This window comes from Carassius carassius, chromosome 10 (assembly GCF_963082965.1).
Source record: "Carassius carassius chromosome 10, fCarCar2.1, whole genome shotgun sequence".
Lineage (NCBI taxonomy): Eukaryota > Metazoa > Chordata > Actinopteri > Cypriniformes > Cyprinidae > Carassius > Carassius carassius.
This window is the reverse complement of record NC_081764.1, coordinates 7,401,258-7,415,904: the sequence shown is the minus strand read 5'-3', so window position 1 is coordinate 7,415,904 and position 14,647 is coordinate 7,401,258. Positions and strand designations below refer to the sequence as shown.

The following is a 14,647-nucleotide window of genomic DNA, read 5'->3' as shown; positions in this document are numbered from 1 at the left end:
CCAGGCCCCAAAAATACCCTTAGACCTCAGAGGGTTAAAGTAGAAAAAAATAATATCTAAAGAAAAGGAAAATGTCAGTAAGCCAATAAGAAAAAGCCTAAGCAGAGCTCTGAGCTGGCACACAAGGTCATAATAGAACAAAAACAGAAGGAAACCCAAGACCCTACAGAGACCACCGCAATAGAACAGACCCCATAACCAGAAGTATATCACTGGAAATGTAAACTGTAACACTAGCACATCATCTTAAATAACCTTAAACAATCCACCAGGGATTAGAAAGAAAACTCTGAAAATGATGTCCTCTCTTCACGTTCGCAACAAAGTGTTACTAGTCTTGAACTCAGGACACACAGACATATTTGTGCTGTATTGATGCACAATAAACTGTCATTATATGAAAAAAGCTGAATATGAATTTGTTTCAACAAGAGAAAAGAAAGATGAAGATATGGAGCTATTAGAGCCCCACTAAAGATATCAAGGTCCTTTCCAATGATGTTCCACTCCACCGACGGCTTCCTCGGTTTCTGTGTATCCCTTCACATTTACAATCTTCAATCCCCACGCTCCTGTACACTGTAAATTACCATCTTTGTACAGAAATAGAACAGGATGGATGCTATGGACTTGTTCTAGGAAATCAGAAGTGCAGCTCTGAGCAGAGCTAGACTGAGGGCCAAGTGGAAAAACACGTGAGGAAAACCAGCTGACTTAAGTTTTATGTCAACCATAGAAGAAACTGTCCATGAACAGTGCCTAAGCCAGCTACAGTAAAAGAGCAAAAATATTACCTGAGCTAAGACATATACTTCAATGAGGTCTAAGATTTTAGTTCAAGGGAAGACTGAAATAAACACTTTATACAATATATGGTGCATTTGAGGTATGTACAAAACTATTTTCCATTTCTTTTTATAATTTAAACTCCACAACAGGAGGAAAAAAGTTCATGCAAGTAAACAATAGCAGCAGATGGACGGAGAGAGTTAATTATCTTCACAATGTGCACCACTTGGCCTCTTATTCAATCTCTTCTCACTGCATACAAATACTGTCTCACATCTTCCACCCTGCTGACTCTTCATGTTCTTCAGCCATTTGCCTGGAGCTTTAAAAGTCCTCCGAAGTTTGTAGGGTCGCTTGCTCACCGCATGAATTATTTTCACCCTTGAGTTCTTTGAGTTCTCCTCTTAATAAACCCAACCCAATCCATCATAATTCTACACAAAGCTTCAGACAGATCCTTACGTCTGTCCCGACCCAAAGTATTAGAAGTTCAGCACCACATCTAGAGAAGCATGCAAGTAAGCGGGAAGTCCACATGCTGCCTGACATGCACTCTCCCATCAACCCCTGCTCTCTGAGAAAATAAAAACAGTTCCAGAAACTACTGCTCAGCTGCCACTAGTTATCTTACATCATCTGAGCCCTTGCTTGTTCATTATATTTTTTATTTACCCAGAATTCTCAGGGGCACGGCCTAAACCTGAAGCGACTGTATGTTCTATTTTTCTCCATTTGGATGTTTAAGCCAAACTGGCTGACCATGACTATTCTCAGAACATTTAGTTAAACAAATATAATCTAAAATGTCTGTAAATATTGTGAGGTGAATTGCTCAATTTGAGAAAACTGCATTTAATTCTACATTAACAATAATTAAAAAAAATCTATTGTTACGGCGGAACAAAAATGAAAAAGCACAGCAATTAATAAACCATTTTTGGTCTGGACTAGACACGTTTATGTTTGAAAAGAAAAATAAGTCTGGGGTGAGGCATGATAGGCTACGTTCACACTGCAGGCTGAAATGACCCAATTCCGATTTTTTTGCCCCTATGCGACCTGTATCTGATCTTTTCATGACAGTCTGAACGACACAGATCCGATCTTTTCAAATGCGGCCCAGGCCACTTGGGTGTGTGGTCCTGAATCCGATACGTATCCAATCTTTTGAAATGCGACCTCCGTCTGAACGGCCAGGTCACATGTATCCGACCCATACGTCATTGATACGCTACAAACGTCATAATTCTGCGTTGAAGTAGGCGGGAATGAGAAGATAAACAACAACCATGGCGGACGATGCTGCTTAAATAACTTTAATATTGCTAAACCAGCTCCGCTGTTGACTACACTGTTGTTGACATCCATGTTTAGCTACTTTTGCAAACAACGAGTGAGTCACACACACACACACACACACACACACACACACACACACACACACACACACACACACACACACACACACACACACACACACACACACACACACACACACACACACACACACACACACACACACACACAACATATTGGTAGATTTCACAAACAGTCCTTAAACTGCTAGTTGAAGCTAATTTCAAATCGACTAATTAAACAGAAAAATAGACAAAGTGGCGGAATGGAACGTTCCCAAAACTTACCGTGTCTTCACCAAGTAGGACATATTTCTGTATGGACATCTTTGTTGTTCTGGAACAACATTATTCAATCAGACTTTAAGGTTAGGTTTTACAGTTGGGGTTGGCTGAGGTTTGGGCTTCAACAACATTCTTATCAACCTATCATTTGGTTTAAAGAGCAGTTATTGGTTATGGTTAGGACTATGTTTGTTTTTTGACAAGAAAGTAGTTCCAGAAATTGCAAAAATTGTTGATCCAGGATTACATCCTACTTGGCAAAATCAACTTTCCTAAAAAACTATTGAACACTACCAAAGAAAGCAAGATTAGATTATATGGTTAAAATCAACATGAAATTGCATTCAAATCCCATTTTATTTCCATTGTGCGATTCAGATTTGGCTTCAAAGGTGGATTCAAGATAAACAATATTCTTTCTAAATAGACAGAAAAAAATAACACACAAATAAACCGAACAAACAATGGCAATTTCCATTAAAAAGTTAACCTTTCATGGTGACCAAAAAGGAAAGGTGCAATAGTTAGCAGCAAAGAGAGAAATGACCCAAGAAAAATCTTAAAGTCTCACTCCACTCTCATCACCTTCCTGTCTTTCACCTGTCCACCTCCAGACAGCAGAACAGTGTTTTTTGTTCTCCCTGTTCTGCAGGCCTCTTATCTTTCTTGCTTCCCAGCCAAGCATGTCTTCCCAGGTAGAGTCTGGTTGAGATAACACTAGCCAGGCTGTGAGCACATGTGCAGCTGCGTGCGGTGATGAGGCTCTCTGAGTCAGAGGTTAAGTGCTCAACATAATGCTCCCAATGACCTGTGGCTCACCGACCCCTCAGGCTCACACAGCTAAGGCTTTCCTTCTCTCCCTTTTGGCCCTAGAAGCGAGAAGCGCACTTACCCTCTCAAAGCCACGACTAAAAGGCCCACTCTCTTTCTTTTATCCTACAAATCCTGACACATCATTTTCTTTGAGCCTAAGTATTCCCCTGACGATTTACCTTCACCATATCGCTTTGACTCCAGTTACAAAAAAAACATGGGAAGGTGCTTTTTAACTGCCAATTATGCTAAAGAGATGGTCAACACAAGTCAAGGATCTATTATGGCTATGCCAGTGGTGGTCGGGAAAGATTACAAGTGGTTAAATGGCTCCTTTTTGCAAAAAAAGCAGAGAACAGAGAGAAAAGATGGTATCAACTCACGTCCGCAAAGGGGCTTTGTTTGCCTGACAGCAGGATTACAAGATAGTGGAGAGGTGGGAGGGAAAGCTTAGCTCCCGATGTTTCAAAAGTCACAACCGCCCAAGGGCTTGTCAAAACAACATTATCCAGGGTATATTACATGTCTGCAGGCTGAATAAAGCAACAGAAACTCCACAGGTACTTACATGGACTGCACACTTTATAGGTGAGAAGATTCAGATTTCAAGTCTTACCTGGGGTAAGAAAAACAGAAAGAGAGAGAAAAATAAAGAGATTAATAAACAAATGACAAAGCATTACTGCATATTACATCACAGAGCTGTTGAATGCTCGATTCTGCTTGTCTGACAGAATGTAATAGTTCCAAGTCTGCTGGCCCCACAAATATGACAATACATCACTCTGTCCCACTAAAACCAGCTGTCCTCAATATTACAATGCAAAATGTCACTTAGATTATGACATATACTACTTTAAGAAAAAATATTATATAAATACATAACTTAAGTAACGTTACTACTGTGCATTCTGACAATAAATTGTAAAAACTTACCCATTTTTTTATGTATACATACAGTACAGTACGTATATCAGGTTGAGTCACACATTCACACAGTTTTACATTTTTTTTATTTTTGTTATAGTTTATTTATTAAGAATAACTACATATAATTCCTGTGAAACGTCAACTCCGATCACATAACTTAAAAAAAAACTTTTTTTTTTTTCTCCATAATTTCCCTATTTTGAAGTACTATTAGTAGCAACACTAGTATTCACTATTAGTGAATATTTTGTCAACACCTGAATAGTTTCAATCTGATTATGACAATCAGTAAATGGAGCTGGAAACATCTTGTAGCCTCAATTCATTAATTTATTCAATAATTTAAGTGAATTGTGATATTTTCTTTTTGTGTTGTCTCAGCGCTCAGTTTTAACATCTGCTAAGCAGAAATCATTGGTTGTAAATGCCACTCAAAGCAACAAACACCTCTCCTCCTTATGGATAGGAGTTTTTTAATGCAAGAGCCATAATAACAGCAAATCTTGTCTTGGCAAATGCCACTAACAATAGCACTTTCCTCTTTATGAAGTTTGCCTGTAAAGCATTAGTGTGCTGCAGTATTTGGTGGGTCTGGTTTTATGCTGGTGTTAAACACACGCTTGTTGGCAGTACAGCAGGGGCTGGAAGAGTATGAAGGGCACAGTGTTTGCCTTATTTGGGGACGACTGGCTATGTTTAATGAAGGACACTGGCCTTTACAGGGTTGGCCGAGGCAAACTTCACTGAAAGGCATGCGCTTACACAGGGGTTTTTAGGTTTTCTATTTGTCAACTGTAAATCTTACACCGAAATTCTTATTTGCTCTAACAGTACAATATAACATACATGCTGTGCAACATTCCATGGGATAGGGGAAAAAAAACTCAAGAGACCTCTTTATTGTCTCGAGCAAATAAAGGCTTTAATCAAGTATCCTGTTACTCAAAGTAAGACCCTTTAAAGTGTCATAAGAGACCTACAACTGCTCAGATTCTAATTCCAATTTATATATTTAAAATATAAAATACCAAGTTATCCAAGCTATGCTGTCAACATTTAATTTCTAGCTCTATACTCTTACTTTATGTCAACAATTGTCTTAACTTTGCAAAAAAAAATTTTTCTCCTGAAGAATTTTAGAAAAACATCTAAGGCAAATGATACTTTGCGCTTATGATATATTAATGCTTTCAAGTGAATTCTCATTGTTTTTGCTAAGCCACAACACTTTGCTCTGGGAATCAACACTGTTTAACCACAGAATCTTATATTATTTTGCAAATTTACTATATGCATTCCAGTGTCCACACACACATTGAGGCAGGTGACTGCACATATAATGGAGCATGTCAGCAGGTGTCACATTAAAAGCTACCTCTATGAGGATGATAAAGGCACTATAACACTCGGGTCAATGCGGCCTACAGATTACTATTGAGCTTTTTGTTTAACAGACATTAAGGTCATTGGTACTCTCTTAAACAGTTTTCTCTGTTAATAAAATATAGTTTTCCATATCAACTAATGCACAAAGAGATTGGGAAGACTTTCGCAAAGGCAAAGTGTACAATTGTAGTACCAAAAGGAACTGATTTTTTTATTTTATTTTCAAACATCCTTCCAAGCAATAACTATCCTACGCCTTCCATTGTTTTGACAACGATTTTCTTTTAAAATGTTCTAAAATATTTCACCAGGGAACAAACCTGGGAACAAATAGTGCTCAATAAATATGAAGTTTCATCAAGATCAATTGTAAAAGCTACTGTCTGTCTGGATTTTTGTTCCGCTCACCCCATACACACACACACACACACACAGAGAGAGAGAGAGACACACCAGTGACTGATGTTATAACCACAGGCTTCTGCTTTAATCCCTGCTGTCATCTTAAAAGACAGATTAGGGGTCTAGTAATGAAGAGACAGAAACAGAGTGAGATAGAGACAAAGACAAAGACAGATAGAAAAGCTAATGAGCAGTTTAAATGTTTTCTAGTTTTACTACGACTGAACTGACTGAACTTTTTGGCTGCATATCAACACTATTCCTCACATGAGAACACAGATGGACAAAAACACACAAAATATTTATATAAAGTACATGCAACTGTGGTATTAGAACAGTAATTATGATGGTAATTTACATAAAAGTGCTAAAGTATTTTAAGTGCCCAGTACTTCAATATTAATTTCAGAATTCAAATCAGAAAGGACTTTATTGACAAGCGTGTTAACACAAAGGAATTTGACAGGAGCTTCCAGTGCAAAGAAAAAGTACAGACATTAACTTTCTGTATTATTTACGATTACTAGATATGTAATGATAAATAATAATAATAATAATTTTATAGACTCATAAAAAGCAATTTCTAGCCAATGCAAATTTATATAGTAAAATTTATAGTAAAATAATATAATAATATATTTTTGTTTATAAATATATATATATTAGTGGTGGGCATAGATTAATTTTTTTAATCTACTGTAGATTAATCTCACTGTAATCTTGGAATTAATCTAGATAAATGGCTCATTTGAATTCTGCCAAAGGCATTCAGAATTGCTACCCAGATAAAATAATGACTAAAAGTAACGTTAAGTCTTTGAGAAAGGGTTTCTAAAGAAAGGTGGTGCATTAGACAAGGGGCTCATCTCCTGTTTCCATAATGCATCACAAACTGCTCGAGAAAGCTGTAAACGAATTACACATTGCACAAGATGCAAAAAACCTTACGCCTGTTTCACACATACTCCGTCTGCAGTGCGCATGCGTTGCATATTACGCACCCATGTTAACGGATTCCAGTTTTCATGCGGTTGCGGTCAGTCAGTGCATTCCATGAGCATGGCATCTGCAGCAGTGCAGCGATCGTTCTCGTACAGAGTAGCGGACTGCAAATGCGTCCTGTGTGAAAGCACAATGAGTATGAGTACGTACTGCTTCTGCATCACAAACGTAACGCACACGGACTGCATACGCACTGCAGACGGAGTATGTGTGAAACAGACATGCGTCTTGTCGAGGTTTCCACTGGGAAGCTTCTTTAAAAAAAAAAAAAATAATTCCCTGAAGCAAACCCGGCGGCATCTTAGCTGCAGGGGCATGTCTAGATCATTTTCAGTGGGGGGGCCATGCTGGGGCAATGCTTCCAAAGCCCCTTTCACACTGCACGTCGGACCCAGCATATTGCCGGAACATTGCCGGGTCGCCTTCTGTGTGAAAGCAACCACGTCCCGGGATTGATTCCGGCATTGAACCCAGGTCGGGGACCTAGTAACATTGCCGGGTTCAACCCGAGACGAGCGCTGTGTGAACAAAAGCCAGATCTAATGCCTTGTCGAAGAGATGACGCACGTTATCGCGCGACTCTTTTACCAGCTGTTTTGAAGGAAGATCAACGTTCACGATGAAAAAATATGTGCAAACTGTAATGGAGCAGAGATCAGTTTGTTCCTCACTTTCCGCGCTGACGGTGAGATCGTTCGCTTGCTTCATTGAAAGTATAACGTGCCCAACGTTTTCGACTCGTACATTACACGTCATGCCCTGATGTCACGTGTCGTTACGGGATCTTTATGGGTTGTGTGTAAAAGCACGCACATATCCCGGGTAATCACTGGCAGTGTGAAAGTGCAAAATCTAGCGACCTGGGAACAATTGCCGGAACACTTTACCCGTGTATTACCCCCCCCCCCAAAAAAAAAGCTAAATTCTACAGTATATTAGGTAAATCCTATTGATTTTTTTTTTTACTTGTAAACAAATGCAGTAATAAAGCACATTTTTTATTAATTTAGTTTTTTGTCATCCCTGTATATATCCATTAAGTTAAATTTGAGAATAAATATATTTTTTATTTTTTTCATTGAAAGAAACTCCATACATCTTTACTTCTTTTCATGGCTTGGTACTGCTCTCTTCCCTGCCTTCAAAAAAAAAACACTTATGTGTGTCTGTTATTCTCAATCTCAAAAAAAAAAAAAAAATCAAATTGTGAATGAAATGCACAGAATGCCTCCATGTCATTTCACGTGTAAATGAAGAAGTTAGGCCTGACAATTTAACTGACTATCTAACTGACTTACTCTCATGCATTAACAAGTAACGTTTCACCAGACAATTATTATTATGGAACATTCTGTGCATATTGTCATTTGGTGCAATCTTGCTATGTGGTCACTGTCACAAAATAAACTGATACAAAATATGAAAATCACCATGACTGTTTATTGTTTGATAGCGCCCAGCGTATTTTACTTTTATTGTGTTTTATTAAACGTTGACTGAACATTCGATTGAAATCAACCACGACCAACTCGAGCAGAGGCTGACGGGGTAAAAACATTGATCTGAGAAAACCATACAAACATATTAACCCATACATAAAGGTTACCTACCAGCTCTTTGTTTGGTGTCTTGTGATGTGTCGTTCTTGAACGATTCGAATCTTTAATGTGACTAGGGAAGAACGAGTCGTCTCTATGACGGCGACATCAATTTGATTTTTTTTTTTTTTTTTTTTTACAGTGGATTTTAATCTTCAAAAATGACCTTGTTGTATGATTTATGTCTTTTGAGTTCACCCTTCAGATTATACTATAGAACTGTAGTGTTACTTGTTCAGGATTCAAAATGTTATTTGCTTTTAATTTATGTCATTATGCCCTTTTTGAGCAAACATCGTATACATATATTAGAAAAATTTGTCAAGTCTGCCTAGGAAAAGCAATTATTATACCAGCAAACTCAAAATTGGATTAAACATTAAACTAGGCTATAAATACTTGGATTATTATATTATTATATAGCCTAGTGTTTATTTACTGATAGACAGTCAAAAAGACAAATTAATCAATATTTTATTTATAACAAGGTTTTATTTATAAAATAATAACACACCACAGATCCTAAAGAAACAGTAAAAAAAAAAACACAGTGACAGAAATGGCAATAGCGCATGGATCTGTCACGTGATTAAGGAATGACTCATTAAGACCCATTAGTTCATTTTGCTGAACGCGACCCAAAAGTCCGAGTCGGTATAATGATCCGAACTTCCCATCACTAGTGTCTCGACTTCCAACACTTGATCAACGATAAACGAGCGTTGTTTCTCTGACGACGTTGCACTTCTTTGAATTGCGAACTTCAGTAGAGTCTATAAAAGGATTGGCCATAAAATGAACCAATCACAAGACATCTTATGGGGGGACACCTAGGGTGGCCAACCGAATTTCAGGGGGGGCCGGTGCCCCCCCTGGCCACCACGTAGACCCGCCCCTGCTTAGCTGCATCCATGTTAGCACGTCACGTTTGATGGGGTAATTTCACAGTAGGCATACACACAGGTTTAAAGACTCGTTCTCGCCCCCTACAGATTCGGCTAGGTATACATCCGCGCTAAAATATCAAGGTGAAAGTCATCATAGCTCACCTAGTATAGACCCAGCTCCCAACCCAACTTTGAGAATAGATTAACGGCGATATTTTTTTTACACGTTAACGACTATAACGGCCCACCACTAATATATATATATGTATATATATATATATATATATATATATATATATATATATATATATATATATATATATATATATATATATATCGAATCTCAATATCACTCTTCTCCGACTTTTCCCCTTACTTCACTTGTGCTGTCAATTACACTCTGCACAGGTCCATGATTGTGAAAACTCTTTGCCTCGTTCCCCAAATTCTAAGTGTATTACGTAACTGCACTGAAATGCACTATAAGAACCTTTAGCTTGCTGTAATATTACGAGGAGCAGTGTACCATAAGCCTAAAGAAACGTACAGAGTCACATTGCAAGCTAAGAGCGGAATGGAGACATGCACCACTGGTGCGTCATGTCTGTCCACGGATTTAAATTTAGCCTGTATCAGTCTATCTCGGATGTTTGAAGGGAGAATTATCATCTCCAGCAGACGAGACACTACTGGACAAATTATACTTCAAACATCGTCTCTGCAAAAGAGAAGAAATCTAGTTATATCCAGGCATGAAGTGAAAATTTCAAATTGCAAAGAAAGCTTCAGCTAAAATAAAAAAATTGTGTATAATCATGCCAAGATGCTGACCAAGCCATAAAACCTTTTTAAATGAGAAATCCAAGTCAATCTAAATAGATGTCTCCCAGCCTTTATGAAATTTTTGTTTTACATCAAAGTACACTCTCTGAAGTGCATGTTTACTAGCCATTTCTCATTTCCTGCAGCACCATCCTGTTGTCACTGCACAGCTATCTATTCTATAATTGTATGTTATTATATAGAAAAGATAAAGGTGAGTGAAGTAGCAACAGTGATTTGTGTGTAAACATTTGAATGTGATTTTTGCCTCTTATCTAACCTTTGCTGTTTGCTCTCTTTTCACTCTCTTATGGTCTGTAAACGTGTGTGTTTTGGAGCACAGAGGGGGCCTGGCTCTAGCCTGGTCTTAACAGACTCAGTGGAGTCACTGCAGCTGTTTCAGCCCGGCCACATAGGGGAGCATTTAATTGGTTGTGAATTCAGTGACAGAGGCTTTCAATTTGGCCAGGGCTGTAGAGACACGCACTCTGCTTGCTGTGTGTGTGTGTGTATGTGTGTGTGTGCTTAGTTTTGTTATGTTTGTCATACTTTCTCATACAACACACTACAACCACCCACAAAACCTTGCAATCCCACTACCTCACACATACTACAGTCGTGGCCAAAAGTTTTGAGAATTACATAAATATTGGAAATTGCAATGATATTGTGGCTACTAAGATTGCACCTAAATCAACAATTTATAGGATCATCAAGAACTTCAAGGAAATAGGTTCAATTCTTGTAAAGAAGGCTTCAGGGTGTCCAAGAAAGTCCAGCAAGCGCCAGGATCGTTCTAAAGAGGATTCAGCTGCGGGATCAGCACAGTGAGGCGAAGACTTTTGGAAGATGGCCTGGTGTCAAGAAGGGCAGCAAAGAAGCCACTTCTCTCAAACATCAGGGACAGATTGATCTTCTGCAGAAAGTATAGTGAATGGACTGCTGAGGACTGGGGCAAAGTCATATTCTCCGATGAAGCCCCTTTTCGATTGTCTGGGGCATCTGGAAAAAGGCTTGTCCGGGGAAGAAAAGGTGAGCGCTACCATCAGTCCTGTGTCATGCCAACAGTAAAGCATCCTGACACCATTCATATGTGGGGTTGCTTCTCATCCAAGGGAGTGGGTTCACTCACAATTCTGCCCAAAACACAGCCATGAATAAAGAATGGTACCAAAACACCCTCCAACAGCAACTTCTTCCAACAATCCAACAACAGTTTGGTGAAGAACAATGCATTTTCCAGCACGATGGAGCACTGTGCCATAAGGCAAAAGTGATAACTAAGTGGCTCGGGGACCAGAATGTTGAAATTTTGGGTCCATTGCCTGGAAACTCACCAGATCTTAATCCCATTGAGAACTTGTGGTCAATCCTCAAGAGGTGGGTGGACAAACAAAAACCCACTAATTCTGACAAACTCGAAGAAGTGATTATGAAAGAATGGGTTGCTATCAATCAGGATTTGGCCCAGAAGTTGATTGAGATCATGCCCAGTCGAATTGCAGAGGTCCTGAAAAAGAAGGGCCAACACTGCAAATACTGACTCTTTGCATAAATGTCATGTAATTGTCGATAAAAGCCTTTGAAACGTATGAAGTGCTTGTAATTATATTTCAGTACATCACAGAAACAACTGAAACAAAGATCTAAAAGCAGTTTAGCAGCAAACCTTTTGAAAACTAATATTTATGTAATTCTCAAAACTTTTGGCCACGACTGTAGTTATAGCACAGTCATTCACAACAAAACATCAACAGTTTCAACAGCGCAGTGGTTAATAATTGTGCTGTGTGTGTTAGGGATTGAAAAATGAGGACTGTTAAAGTCAAACCAGACAGCTGTGTATCCAAATACTGTTTCTGATTTTCTATCCATCCAGAATTTCTTAGTTTTGACTGTTCTTTGGGATTGGGAATGTGGTCTGCCTATAGCTCAGCGGCATGTTAGCCACATTCAAGCACACACTAAACGTAGTCCAGAAGTCTTTCTCTCTCCTGACTCCCTCAAATGTGGGACTGTTTAACTGTCCTAATGATCTGTTTCATTGCTCCCTCCCTTTGAGAAAGTAACAAACACACATATTCACAAACTTATAATTAGAGGACTGGACTGTGCATAATTTTTTAGGATAAATAATTGTCAGTATCTGAGCCATTGACAGGAAACTATAGCCAGAGACCCTTTTTATAGCCATTCAAATACAAAGGCAGTCATTTCTCGTAGCCAGAGGCTGGGAGAGGGCCACTGACAAGGAAAGAAAAAGAGAAAAACCATTTATATATATTTATTTATATACATATACACATATATATACATACATACATGCATATATATATATATATATATATACAATTTTGCATTTCAAATTACATTGCTGACGAAGATCTACTCTGATGAATCTACTCATATCTGCCATCTGTGACTTTGAGCCTATCATCTGATTCATAAAAAGGCCATGTGACTAATCAGTCTGGAACCACAGAAAAATGATGTCATGACAATGCAAATTAGCTGATGGCCACAAGAATGCTCACAGTCCCAAGTTCTTAAAGGGTTAGTTCACCCAAAAAGGAAAATTATGTCATTAATGACTCACCCTCATATCATTCCAAACCCGTAAGACCTCCGTTCATCTTTGGAACAAAGTTTAAGATATTTTAGATTTAGTCAGAGAGCTTTCTGTCCCTCCATTGAAAGTGTGTGTACGGTATACTGTCCATGTCCAGAAAGGTAATAAAAACATCTTCAAAGTGGTCCATGTGACATCAGAGGGTCAGTTAGAATTTGTTGAAGCATCGAAAATACATTTTAGTCCAAAAATGACAAAAACTACGACTTTATTCAGCATTGTCTTTTTTTCCAGGTCTGTTGTGAGCGGAGGTCTTACGGGTTTGGAACGACATGAGGGTGAGTCATTAATGACATAATTTTCCTTTTTGGGTGAACTAACCCTTTAAGCTTCTAAATGTATTATTATTATTATTATTATTATTTATTTATCGGTTCACTTTTTCGGTGTAAAAACATTCGGTTTTCAAGTTGGTCTGAACAAAAACATCAGATGGGCTGTTTGAAAATGCAAATTCATTCTCTGCCAGCAGAACGCTTTTGGTGTGGCTGAAATAGCAGTTTTTACCCCAGTAACAGCTGTAATCACAGCAGTGCTCCGCTCACAAATGCTAATTTATCAGGCATTATAGGAAAGATGAAATGAAGACAGTCAATTTCCTTCAAATAAACATTCATATAAAAACACCCGCTCTGCATTTTGATTTTGAAACATGCAGTGCTCATGTTTATTCAACAAAGTCAAAGGGTCCAATATTGCTTAGTAAATGCCTTGGTTTAACCTATGCTTACATAAGAAACATCCAACATGGCCTTAACAATGAGGTAAGTAAACAAGGAGAATGAAAACATTACAATGTGTTTAGGTTATGGTGAATATTTGTTCAAGAACTCCTTTGGGTCCTGTCCCTAAATAATGGAGCGAGACAAGATATCTGTTGGCAGAAAATGAGGAAAGATCTCACATCTCAACAGTCGATGTTCAAAAAAAGAAAAAAAATGAGAGCGTGAAACCACAAAGCCTCCAGCTAACGTTCGTGCTGCTTTATTTTCGAATTGCATCTGGAGATGTTTAAATGTTATTAAAATGTGTGCAGAGTGAGGACAGATCAGGTTACGTCCAAAAAACAAAACAAAAACCTGGTGAGAGAGTACTGGGGAAGCTGTTTCTTTCGAACAAATGAGAAAAACGGAGGTGGGTTAGGAGGAGACGATGATGAAAAAGAGGAAAGGGAGAGAGAGAAAACAAGGGATGAAGACTCTGACAGCAGTTCTCTGTGAGTGTCTGTGCGTGGCTCATGCCAAAAAAAGCAAGGGCCGAGCAAGGTTGGGAATCTGATTTCAGCCGAGAGCTGTGGCAGGAAACGCTGCTCCTCCAGAGGGAGGGGTGCAGATCCACAGCCATGGCGCACTCCCAAAATCTACTCTCCCAAAACACCTCCACTCTCTAAAACTTCTCTCAAAAGCCTCTATGTATCTCCTTCATTCCCATTCTCTCCAGGTCAAGACCACAGTCCATCAACCAGTCTCTGTATCTTCTCAAACTTTCCAGGTCTGGGGTTCAGGCCAAAAAAGCTTTGTCTGGGAGGTATCACATTTCACACTTGCACTTGCCTACAGGGCTGAAGGGCAATGAAAACCAGGTCCCACATGTCACGAGAAGGTCGTGTTTGTTAAATCTAGCATTGCTAGCAAAGGGCCACTATCTCCATCTGGATCACATAACCAACACCGCTGACTACAGAATGAAAGGTTAGAATTTATCAAGCTGTTCTGATGGATACAAGAGAGCTAGATTCACACGCAGGCT

General features: G+C 38.8%; 1 protein-coding gene across 3 annotated transcripts in view; it reads right to left on the bottom strand.

Moving 5' to 3' along the window:
* LOC132151647 (E3 ubiquitin-protein ligase PDZRN3-B-like) overlaps window positions 1–14,647 on the bottom strand; it is a 98,568-nt gene that overhangs the window by 43,625 nt on the left and 40,296 nt on the right. The window contains exon 1 of one of the 3 annotated variants that reach the window (XM_059559914.1): window positions 3,811–3,834. The exons of the other annotated variants lie outside the window; for them this stretch is intronic. The gene's annotated coding sequence lies outside the window, so the exon portion shown is untranslated. Of the gene's footprint in view, window positions 1–3,810; window positions 3,835–14,647 lie in introns of those variants that run through there. 3 annotated transcript variants of the gene reach the window in all.